Below are 11,357 nucleotides of genomic sequence, written 5' to 3'. Positions count from 1 at the left end.
ACACAGAAATAAGCTTTATCCAGTGGAGTTTTGTCTAAGCTCATGGGAATTTGGCTATACGAGTTCTGATTTGTTTGTTTGTTGCTTCTCGGGCCATCCATGTGATCAAGTAGTGTTAATATCTGTATCAGTTTATGCTGCTAAAACTCAAAGTTCTAGGTTTTGTGTCTATCTAAAAGTCCCTACGTATTGATAATCTCTTTTATATTCTTGAAATTTATTGACAGCTTTGAAGGGTAAGAACTTTCATTTCCTCTCTGAGCCTCCATCAAGGTTGGAATGCCAATCAAATGAAAGAGACTTCATTTTATCAACTCATTCCTTGACTCAGATCTTATAGTAGCATCCTGGATGTCTAATCAGTTCTTTAATATTTATATAGGTGAAAATGGAAGAGGGCATGCTGGAAGTAAGGGTAGCCCAACTAAAGTGTCAGAGACAGTGCTATCTAGGAAACAATGAACAGATTTGTTTGTTTGAAACAAAAAGATGGCTTCTTTGTTGAGGAAATGGGTAGTGGCTAGATTTAAGGATCTATTAAATACAAAGTTTCTTGGATTTTATTTTTTTGTGAGAAATGTTGATCCATTAAAAGTTTTTGAGCATAGCTTTTCCTTTTGCTACTGTGGTCACAGCCCTGAGTATGCTCAGGCTTCAGAAGAAGCTTGCCTCCAGTGTTCTGCGCTGTGGCAAAAAGGAGGTCTGGTTGGATCCTAATGGGACCAATGAAATCGCCAATGCCAACTCTTGTTAGCAGATTTGGAAGCTGATCAAAGATGGGCTGATCATCTGGAAGCCTGTGACTGTCCATTCCTGAGCATGATGCCGGAAAATCACCTTGATCCACAGAAAGGGCAGGCATATGGGCATAGGTAAGTGAAAGGGTACTGCCAATGCTCAAATGCCTGAGGAGGTAACCTGAATGAGGAGGATGAGAATTCTTCACCGACTGCTCAGAAGATACTGTGAATCTAAGAAGATCAACTGCCACATGTATAACAGCCTGTACCTGAAAGTGAAGGGTAACCTATTTAAAAACAAGCGGATTCTCATGGAACACACCCACAAGCTGAAGGCAGATAAGGCTCGCAAGAAACTTCTGGCTGACCAAGCTGAGGCCCGCAGATCTAAGATCAAGGAAGCACACAAGTGCTGTGAAGAGTGGTTCTAAGCCAAGAAGGAAGAAATTATCAAGACTTTGTCCAAGGAAGAAGAGACCAAGAAATAAAGCATCACCTCTCTTACCATGGCCTTGGCAATGATATAGATCAATCATTCAATAAAATAGCCTTCATCTGCCTAAAAAAATAATTGAGCACAATAAAGGTTAGGATATGGCAGAAGGTATGGAGTAAGAGAGACTTATTTAAAAAAAAAACAAACAGCATTTTAGAAGGTGGCTTTAGATTTGAATTTTGAGATGATCTAAAAAGAGTACAGTGGTTAAATATGATCTGAACCCAAGTATTTACTTTCCAATCTTTCCCAAAATCTATTAAATTAAGAAAAAAACTATAACTAATATGGAAAATGCATAATGCTAAAAGTAAAATAGAAAGTCTTCAGAATTTTAAAAAATCAATCAGATGGGATTTGAATATGTGAAGAATAACCATTGTGAATCATTCTCCAATTCAATAATAGAACAACAGTGGTAATCATCCAGCAAGTGTGTGACAATAAAGCCTAGAAAAAATCCCTAACCCCTAGGCTAGAGGCAGGCCAGTCTATGCATCCAGCAGGACTAAAACAAGGTATTAGTAGCTCCACCCAGGCCTTGGATTCCAGCTATATATAGAGTAAATAAACCAGGGGGAATTACTCCATTACCAAAACAGTAAACTGTCAAAGATAGCACTGAATAGAGAAGGGGAAAGAATATACTTGACATCGTTTTAGGCCATCATAATTCTACTACAATGAACTGACCTTTAAAACTGGCCCGTAGGTTTCCCTTAGAATATTTGGCTTTGTTAGAAAATGGGTACTGTTATGAAAAAGCACAATTCCTAGGAATGTAGTTGTGCCTGATAAAGTGTGTACTAGTTAAATTCAGCCTGCTACAAGATTAGAATAATTTTTTAAAAACAAAACAAAACCCCACCTGGCTTTAACAGAGACTTATCATACCAGCTCCACTGTTTTCAAAAGTTTGAAGTAAAGAGTACAGTGGTTAAATATGATACAAAAAAGAAGAGATATTAGAGGGAGAAAGAGAAGGAAAGACACTTTATATGCATTACAAAAAGAAGACAACAAAAATGACGTCTTGAGAAAATACAATATATAAAGAAATAACAGAAAAAGAAATTCCCAGAATTTAGCCTAATCTTCAAACTAAAAGGACTCTTCAAGTACTCAGCAAAGTTAATAGAAAAAGAAAAACGTGAAGACATACTAGGGTGAAATTTCTGAAATTAAACATTAAGTAAATTAAGAAAAAAAACATTAAGTAAAATTCCTACAAGCTTCCAGACAAATTATCAGCAGAGAAAAAAAAAATAGGTTGATAATACTAAGTACACTATTACAAAGCCAATAAATAAGGTTTTGGGGAAATGGATATCTTTGACAATCTGATTATGAACCCTTTCCCTGGAAAAAGGCACATGTACTTACTCATTCATACAAGGAACTGGTTCACAAACTCCATGAAGCCTATTCACATATTCTAGATGGTCCAATGGAGCTCAAATCACAGAGAATTTTAAGGGAGAGATTATCTATGAATCTATCTTGCAGTAAAGTTACATTATGTTTATATGTGAGGGAAACAGAGAAACCATCTCAAGAATTAAGAATTAACCCATACATGCACCCCTGCCTAGAAGAAAAATTCGTAGAAGTACTTCAGCCAGTTGAATAATGGCTACAGCTAAATACCTAAAGCATGAGGAAAATGGAGTAAGTGGTAATATCCATTCACTTGTTAAAACTAAAAAAATAAATGTCTCAATAAGAACTATATTAACAGGTTCAGAAATGTAATCAAAACACCTTTATTTTATTTTTATTAAATTTATTGGAGTGACATTGGTTAATAAAATTATATAGGTTTCAAGTGCACAATTCAATAATATATCATATGTCAATAATATGTCATTGTGTGTTCACCACCCAAAGTTAAAACACCTTTTCTAACAGATTAGTAATATGAAAAGATTTTTTTAAAAGTCTCTTTTTCAAAAATAAGATTACTTCAATCAAAGGGATTACGGATAGTAAAATTATGCTTTATCTCATCCTACTAAAGGGTAGGATATCAATACATTATAGGTGTTGGCAGAAAAATAGACATTCTAATAACAACAGAATAAAAACAACTGTGATTTCACAATCTTATAGCAAAGAACATTTGGTATATATATATATATGTATTAATGTGTGTGTGTGTGTGTGTTATTGTTATTATTATTGTGTGTATTTATTTAAAAGATCAGGAAAAGGTAAAACAGAAATAAATATCAAAAGGAAAGCTTGCAATGTGGAAGCATACAATAGGCTGACAAATATAAAATTCTAATTAATCTTGCTGGTCTCACTGCATGTGCATATGTCCTCTTCCTTGAAAAGTAACACCAAACTAACAATGAATTAATTTTTCTAAAAAGGCATTATTAACAAACAAGATCACTGAGAACATGACTATATAGCACAGAAGCCATTCCAAACAAAGTTGAAAAGGCAGAACCCAGATGGAGGGGGGGGTGGTACATGGCAAAGCAAAGGAAATGGCAGTGGAACTGACTTTATGGGGGAAAGGAGGCCATATTTTCCTGTGGAATCCCGAGGGGTGCGGCAACTGGAAATACCTACCTACCTTGGGGCAGGTAAGGCTGATGAGCATGACTGGTATTATAAGGATATTTTAAAATCCTGTGTCCAGAGGTATTGGATTTCCTTCCTGTGTCCCTTCTCCATGTTGTGAAATCAGTTATTACTACTCCCCTTTGCCAACTGGCGTTGGGCAAGGGAGGATTAGTTTCGGGAGAAACTGAACCAGGGAGGGTTCATTTAGTCTCAGTGGAGAACACAGTTCGTGGTTGAGATTTAGGGCTGAAAATTGCAGAATTAAGTCTAAGTCTACACACAGAACTGTGGGTATTCTCAGCTCCCTTCTTCCTTCATGCTCCCAGAACATGAACACCTAGGCATATATTTACCAGGTAAGAGAGTGAAATATTATTTTCCTAATGTCCTAAAAAAAAAGTCTTAAAACTGACATTTGAGAGATCCATTAATAAAAGCTGAATATGACGTCTGATAACCACAGAGTTATGAAAACCAGAAGAGAGGCTTTTGTAATGTCTCTCTCTTAATTTAAAAGGACAGCCTCAATTTAGTAGGCATTTGATGAGCCTCACACTTGAAAAAAAAAAAGGAAATTGGAGGAAACACAGAAAAGATATATAGTAAAAGAAAACAGAAATCATTAATACCTACAGAGCACAAGAGAAGATATTTCATCTAAAAAATAAAAATGGAATTCTACAGTAGTCTCCCTTATTCACTGGTGATATGTTCCAAGACCCCCAAAGGATATCTGAAACTGTGGATAGTACAGAACCCTACTGTACCGTGTTTTTTCCTAATCTTACTTTTTCACTTAAAGGAAGCACTTTATGGCTTCTCTTTGGCATATCTGAATTGCCAGCAGCATTACTCTTGAGCTTTGGAGCCATTATTTTATTAAAATTATTGGGATGACGATGATTAATAAAATAGGTTTCAAGTGTACAATTTAATAATGCATCATATATATATTGCATTGTGTGGAGTTATCGTTAAGTAAAATAAGGATTACTTGAACATAAGCACTGAGATACTGTGACAACAGATCTGATAACCGAGACAGCTACTGAGTGGCTGATGGGCGGGATGCATATACAGTGTGGACACACTGGACAAAGAGATGGTTCATGTCCCTGGTGGGACAGAGTGGGATGGTGCAAGATTTCATTATACTACTCAAAATGGCACTCAATTTAAAGCTTATAAGTCATTTATTTCTAAAAATTTCCTTATTTAATATTTTTGGACCACAGTTGACCTCAGGTAACTGAAACCACAGAAAGCGGAACCACAAATAAGGGGGAAATACTGTATCAAAATAGAAAAATGTTAGAGAACATCAAAGGGGTCTCTATAAAAACAAGATATTCAGAATTGAAAATTCAACAGACGAGATGAAATATAAAGTTGAGAAAAATCTCACAAAAAGTAGAACAATAAAACAAAGAGATAGAAAATGAGACTAAAAATAAGAAAATAGGTAAACAACTGACTAATTCCAACATCTGACAAATTGTAGTACCAGAAAGAGAATAGAAAAAAACAGATGGAAGTAAATTATCAAAGAATGAAATTTCTCAAACTGAATGATAAATCTCCAGACTAAAATGGCCCACCAAGAGCCTATAACATGAATAAAAGGAAATACACTGTGTCAAATCACTGGGAATGTTCAGAATTCTAGGAGAAAGAGAAAACTCTAAAAACTTGCAAAAGGAGGTCACATGTAAATTAATTGTAAATTAGTAAAGATATTAACAATGTGGTACAAGAAAAACAATCATGAATTCAGTAAAATTATTAGGGTATAAAATCTATGGTCACTGAAATAAGGAGCACGATAGGTGTGTTTGTGAGGTAGAACAACAATGGAATTACCCTTCCGGAGAGTGCAGATGAATGTCAAAGAAACATGAATCGTATTAATATCATTGTATCTCTGGATACAAGAAGACAACGGAGTGACATTTTTAAAGCATTGAAGGAAAAGACTTTTTCATCTAGATATACATAACCAGTCAAATTGATATTCATGTGTGAGAGTGTAATAAATATATGATCAGGGATTTTTAAAATGCTATAGAGGTTTTGTCAGAAAAAGACCCACATTACATTAGAGAGAGGAAAGTCTGGGAGATGCTAAATGCTATATATCTGTAAATAATCTCTGTAAATATTTGTTAAACTAATGTAAACTGAGGTGATAATTGTTGTTAGAGAAAGAGTACTTAGGAACTGGAAAGTTCTGGGATTGAAAGAATAAGGACAAAATTAAAAATACAGTTTAAAAGAGGCATATTTTCAGGTTCCTCGGTGTCTTCCTATCTCCTGATCCAATATGACTTTCTTGATACACACAATGATTTAGATTTCAGCCAGTGAAAATGTCTGTGAGATTTACAGACAGAAATTAAATGATGTCAAAAGCCCAAGACACCAAAATCTCTTTTGTATCAAGCACACAAAAACTGCTAATATATCAAAGCCATGTGTTTCTATTACTTCATAGGTGGAAAGCTTTTCAAAAGGGATTGATAAAGGTCTACATATATTCTCAAAGAAATAATCATTTGCTCAATAGCTACTACTCAAATAAATACAAAGATAAATCCCAAGCAGAAGAGAAAAGGCCTAATGATCTCATCTGCCTGCAGCTTATATTCATTTCTTCATATTACCACAATGTGTTTTCAGCTTTCTGAAGTCTGAAATCAATTAAGATAATTCTAGAATCTTTTTGTAATGAGTTCTAGAGAACAATAGCTATTTCCTTTCCTCCAAATGGTGAATATATGAAGAAACCTAAATTTTCCCAACCACCCTAAAAATGAGTAGTCTTATTTTATTTTTATAAACCTTGAAGATACAGTATTCATTGATCAGAGTCCTTTGATTTTATATGCAGAAATTCAACCTGATTTAACTTAAGAAAAAGGCTAATTTATGGGCTCAATTATCCACTTTGATAAAAAAGGCAGGGTGTCTCTGCCTTCTGCTTCTTTTATTCACTCAGACTACATGGCAGTGGGCATGATATGTGCAGAGTTCCACATCCTTATAGGTTAAGTCCAAGGAATGAGGACATTTTTACCCCGTCCAAATTTGAAAAACCTAAGATAAACTCTGGGTTTATCACCCTCGCCTGGGTTATACTCTGTTCTTCGAAGGAACTACAATGTACAGGTGAGAGAGACGTCATGACTGGAATCTGCCTGGGTCTTGTGTTCACCCCCATAAGGCTGTGTTTCTATGTTAGGTTACCTGGAAAGCAGGCTCTGAGATAAAGACTTTCATGCAGGAAGTTTATTAAAAAATACTCTTAAGATCAATATTTGTGAGAGTTTAAAAAGGATTAGACAATAGGAGACAATAAGTTGAGATATTTGGGGGCTGAAATCACAATGAAAAACTCAGCCAATTCACAAGAGAGCAATGGATGGGAGATGTCTTTGTGGAGTTGTTCTGAACTGGAGGAAGGACCCAGGACTTTTTACCCCTGAATCCACTAATATTTAGTTGAGGGTTGCTCCTGGGAACCGATGTGACCTTAGGTTGTGGTTTTCTTCATCTAGAGTACTCTCTGGAGGGGGACTCAGTTGTAAGTGGCCAACTGCCAACACTCCCATGAGCTGAGAGAATGGGTTCTCCAGTCCTGGTGGGGAAAGGGGTGGAGATCTGGACAGAATACCACAGCATCCACTAAGGAAGGCAAGGCCTCTTCCTAGAAGAAGGGTGAGGAGTAGAAAAGGGGCTGAATAGACTAAAACGAGGCTACTAAAAGTCACAGTGCAATTTCTCCTTGTCTGGTTGATAAAACCCATTTTCTAGGTTTTAAAGAACACTTTAGAGTACTTGGGTCTGAGTCAGAAGCTATAAATTCCTTGAAAAAATAAGTTTCCCTTTTCTGAGATTTGTTTTCTTTTTCTTTAAAGAGAATGAAAACATATTGCCATGCTTGTCTCAGTTATACACAGTATGAGATATTGCTGAATACTAACATTCAATTTATAAATCACTTATTATTGGATTAGAAATTCTATTTCTGAGCTTGTTTTTATGACTGCATACCTGGCTCCTTTAGAATGAAAAACTACTTTCTGTTTAAAATTAAATACAGGGCAGATAAATGTTGATAGCTGGGCTGAGATATAGTTTACTAAGCATACCCATATTTTGAGGGAGCACAAATTAAGGGTTTAAGAGTTATCAAACATGCCTATAGTCCTTTCAGCAACTATTCTCTCTGTTAGGTGCTAGACAAAATTAGCAGAATCCAATGATTTCTTTTTTGATGTTATCTTCATGGTTTAAGAATATACACCTAAATATTTTGGGATCTCTTTAGTGTTCTAGTAGCTTATCACTACTAACCTTATATCACTTTGAATCTTTTTTATCTTTCAGCTTTACATTCACTAGAACTGGTGAAGTCCATAAATTACTGTCTACTGTTTGAATCACGGTTTCTCTCCATAGTGTGGCAACAAGAATCAAACTAATGATAACAAACCACTACCTTGTTTTTATATCATTATTTATAATTTAAAGCACATTTACAATACATTTCATTACACTCTAAAATGAAGTGAGTTCTGACATGCAAATCAAATCCTGCTTTTAAACATGCATGAAATTTTTGAGTGGCTTGTTCAAGTTCGTATAATTAGTATGTAGTGTTGCATTCAAGACTCACTGCGAAAGACTCTTCACTGTCTTATAATGAGTTTGGATCTCAGTCTATAGTCAGGCAAAAGAGAATGATATTCTTTATTTCCTTAAATCAATTATTTATGACTCTGGCCCCATCTTTCTAGGATGTAGGAAATTCAATAATATCTGAAATCCAATTTCTCCATCCTGGTCAGGCTGCCATATAAACTTCCAAAGCCTTCCACTGTCCCAAAGTATCATTGCCCAGCCACACTTAACACCAGTCTGAAGTTCTGATGTTTCTGTGCTATGTACCAGGAAGAGAAATATTTTGCATGAACCCTTTTTAGCTCCTGAAACATCTAAAAGGAATGAATCCAGAATTTTCAAGCATTAAGTTCCCAAAGACTAATGTCTTTTGAACCCAAATCTTCCATTTTTGTACAATTATACTCTTGTCTCTTGGAAAACCTTTACCAATTTTACTAAGTATATTCTGTGATTTGAATGTCTGTTAGCATGTCCTAACACTGATGTTCAATAATTCATAGCTCCTGTAGCACTGTTTGCTTTGAGATTTCTAATGTCCATTATCTGCAAATATTTAGATGTCATGGGTACATGCTATTTGGCACCATCAATTATGATGTTTAGAACAAAATTCAAATGTGTCTTCTGGAGAAATAAGTTTATCATCAATAGAAAGCACCTTTAAATTTTGTTGGATCATCATTTCCATCACGGGAAAAATAGACTTACCTATATTCTGTTTTATCATTTTAGACCATGTCTTGGCTTATTGAGGTTGTTTTGATGTCCTAATACTACTATAGTAGTATTGTCCACTCTATGACTTTTCAGCTGTAGAAAGAGATCTTGTCATTTTTGTTTTGTTTTGTTTTTTTGTTAGTTGGAAATAGGCATCTTAAGTTTTACCATCCAGGTGCTTCCGTCTCTAGATGTTCTCTGGGAATCATGGAGCAATGAATCTCTTCCAATGATTCAAACAAAGCTTCCTTTCCCTTCCTTCTCTTCCTTTTGACAACTACATTATATGTTATCAGAGATTCTAAAGAAATATTTAGTACTCTTTAAAACTTATTCTCATTGGAGTTCACTTTATCCTACACATTTGAAAGGATTTCTGAGAGTTTATACAGTCAGCCTACCCTATCTGTGGATTTTGCATTCACAGATTCAACCAATCGATGATCAATAACAGTATTTTTGATCCATGGTTGAGAATCAGCTGATGTGGAGGCCGACCATATGTATTATTCTATGTCATTTTATTTAAGACACTTGAGCATCCATGGATTTGGGCATCTGCAGGGGTCCTGGAACCAAATTTTTGTGGATACTGAGGGATGACTATTATTTTTTAAGTACTATTTTTAAAACATGATCATAATTGTTGTCTCAAAATGAGGAAGTTCCAATACTAGGGGTTGAAATTGGTCTATGATACACATAAGTGCAGTACAGTAGCCCTCACATATCCATGGCAGAAATGCTCCAAGAACTCCAGTGGATGTCTGGAACTGTGAATAGTACCTAACCCTATATATACTGTTTTATTCCTATACATACATTCATATCTTTTCACTTAAAAGAAGCACATTACCACTTCTCTTTTTCATATCCAAAGTGCCAGCATCACTACTCTTGAGTTTTAGGGACATTATTAAGTAAACAAAAGGGTTATTTGAACACAAGCACTGTGATACCACAACAGTCAATGTGATAACTGAGAAAGCTAGTAAGTGATTAATGAGAGAGTAGCTTATACAGTATGGATATGTGAGAAAAAGAAATGATATATGGCCCAGGTAGGATGGAGCAGGATGGTGGAAGGTTTCACCATGATACTCAGAATGGCATACATTTTAAAACTTATGAATTGTTTATTTTTAAAATTTCCCATTTAATACATTTGGGCTTCAGTTGACCATGGGTAGCTGAAACTGCCGAAAGCAAAACCACAGAAATGGAGGGGCTTCTGTATGAGAACTCTTAGTAAGCCTGAATAAAGTCCCCATATGTAATGTACAAGAGTCTCAATCTATAAACTCAGGAGCATAAAAAGGAGGAAATTCCTTCAGATATTTTGCATCAACAAAATTGTAATGCCTAGTTAAGTCTCTATCTCATTACTATTGGGAATATTCAGTCTCTATCATTATTAATCTCCTTCCTCCAAGAGAAATGTTCAACAGCCTTGTGGTCTTACACAACAAGGCATAATCAGCCTCCTCTTTTCACATAGCTTACCTTTGAGATGCTCATCTCCTGACTGTGCAAGCTGCTTCACATCCAGAAATTCTTTGGCCTTCTTGTCATGTTTGGTGCATATCTTCCCTCAAGGTTATATTTCAAACTTTGAGACCATGGTTCAGCTTCAACAATGATCAGAAAACCATATCAATATGATTTAGAATACATTAAGAGTTATTTTTGCCTTCAACAGCATTACTGTTTTCCTTGACTCTTCATAGCAAAATCTAGCTACAATGAGTCACTGCACACTGGCTTTCACAGTACACTTTCATCACAACTCTGACCCCTATCTTGCTATTTCCCCACTGAACTGATACTCCAGATATACTGTTTTTATTTGCTAAAAGAGAACATGCCTAGATACCCTCGGGAGCTTTAAGAGCCCACACAAGGAACACCAACTGGTACTAGACTCCAGAGCAGGACATCTTACTGGGAATATATTCTACGCACATCTACTTCTATTCCTGTGTGAAGCTGGTTGAACTATGGGTGAGACGGATCTTTGAAATTATGACCTGTAACTCCTATTATCCATTTTCTATTACTCCATTCTTTCTACAAGCTAAGTTTGGCCCTTAGTTCACATGGAACAATCATGAGAACCACCTAAAAGGTGCTAATAACTGGCAGGGCCT

The 11,357-nt window shown here is 35.6% G+C and overlaps 1 pseudogene; it reads left to right on the top strand.

The window, feature by feature from the left end:
* Window positions 1–643: 643 nt before the first annotated feature.
* Window positions 644–1,228, top strand: LOC120598445 (60S ribosomal protein L19-like; annotated as a pseudogene).
* The last annotated feature ends 10,129 nt before the right edge of the window (window positions 1,229–11,357 follow it).

This window comes from Pteropus medius, unplaced genomic scaffold (genome assembly GCF_902729225.1).
Source record: "Pteropus medius unplaced genomic scaffold, Ma_sr-lr_union100, whole genome shotgun sequence".
NCBI classification, from domain to species: domain Eukaryota; kingdom Metazoa; phylum Chordata; class Mammalia; order Chiroptera; family Pteropodidae; genus Pteropus; species Pteropus medius.
This window is presented reverse-complemented; position numbering and strand designations above follow the sequence as displayed.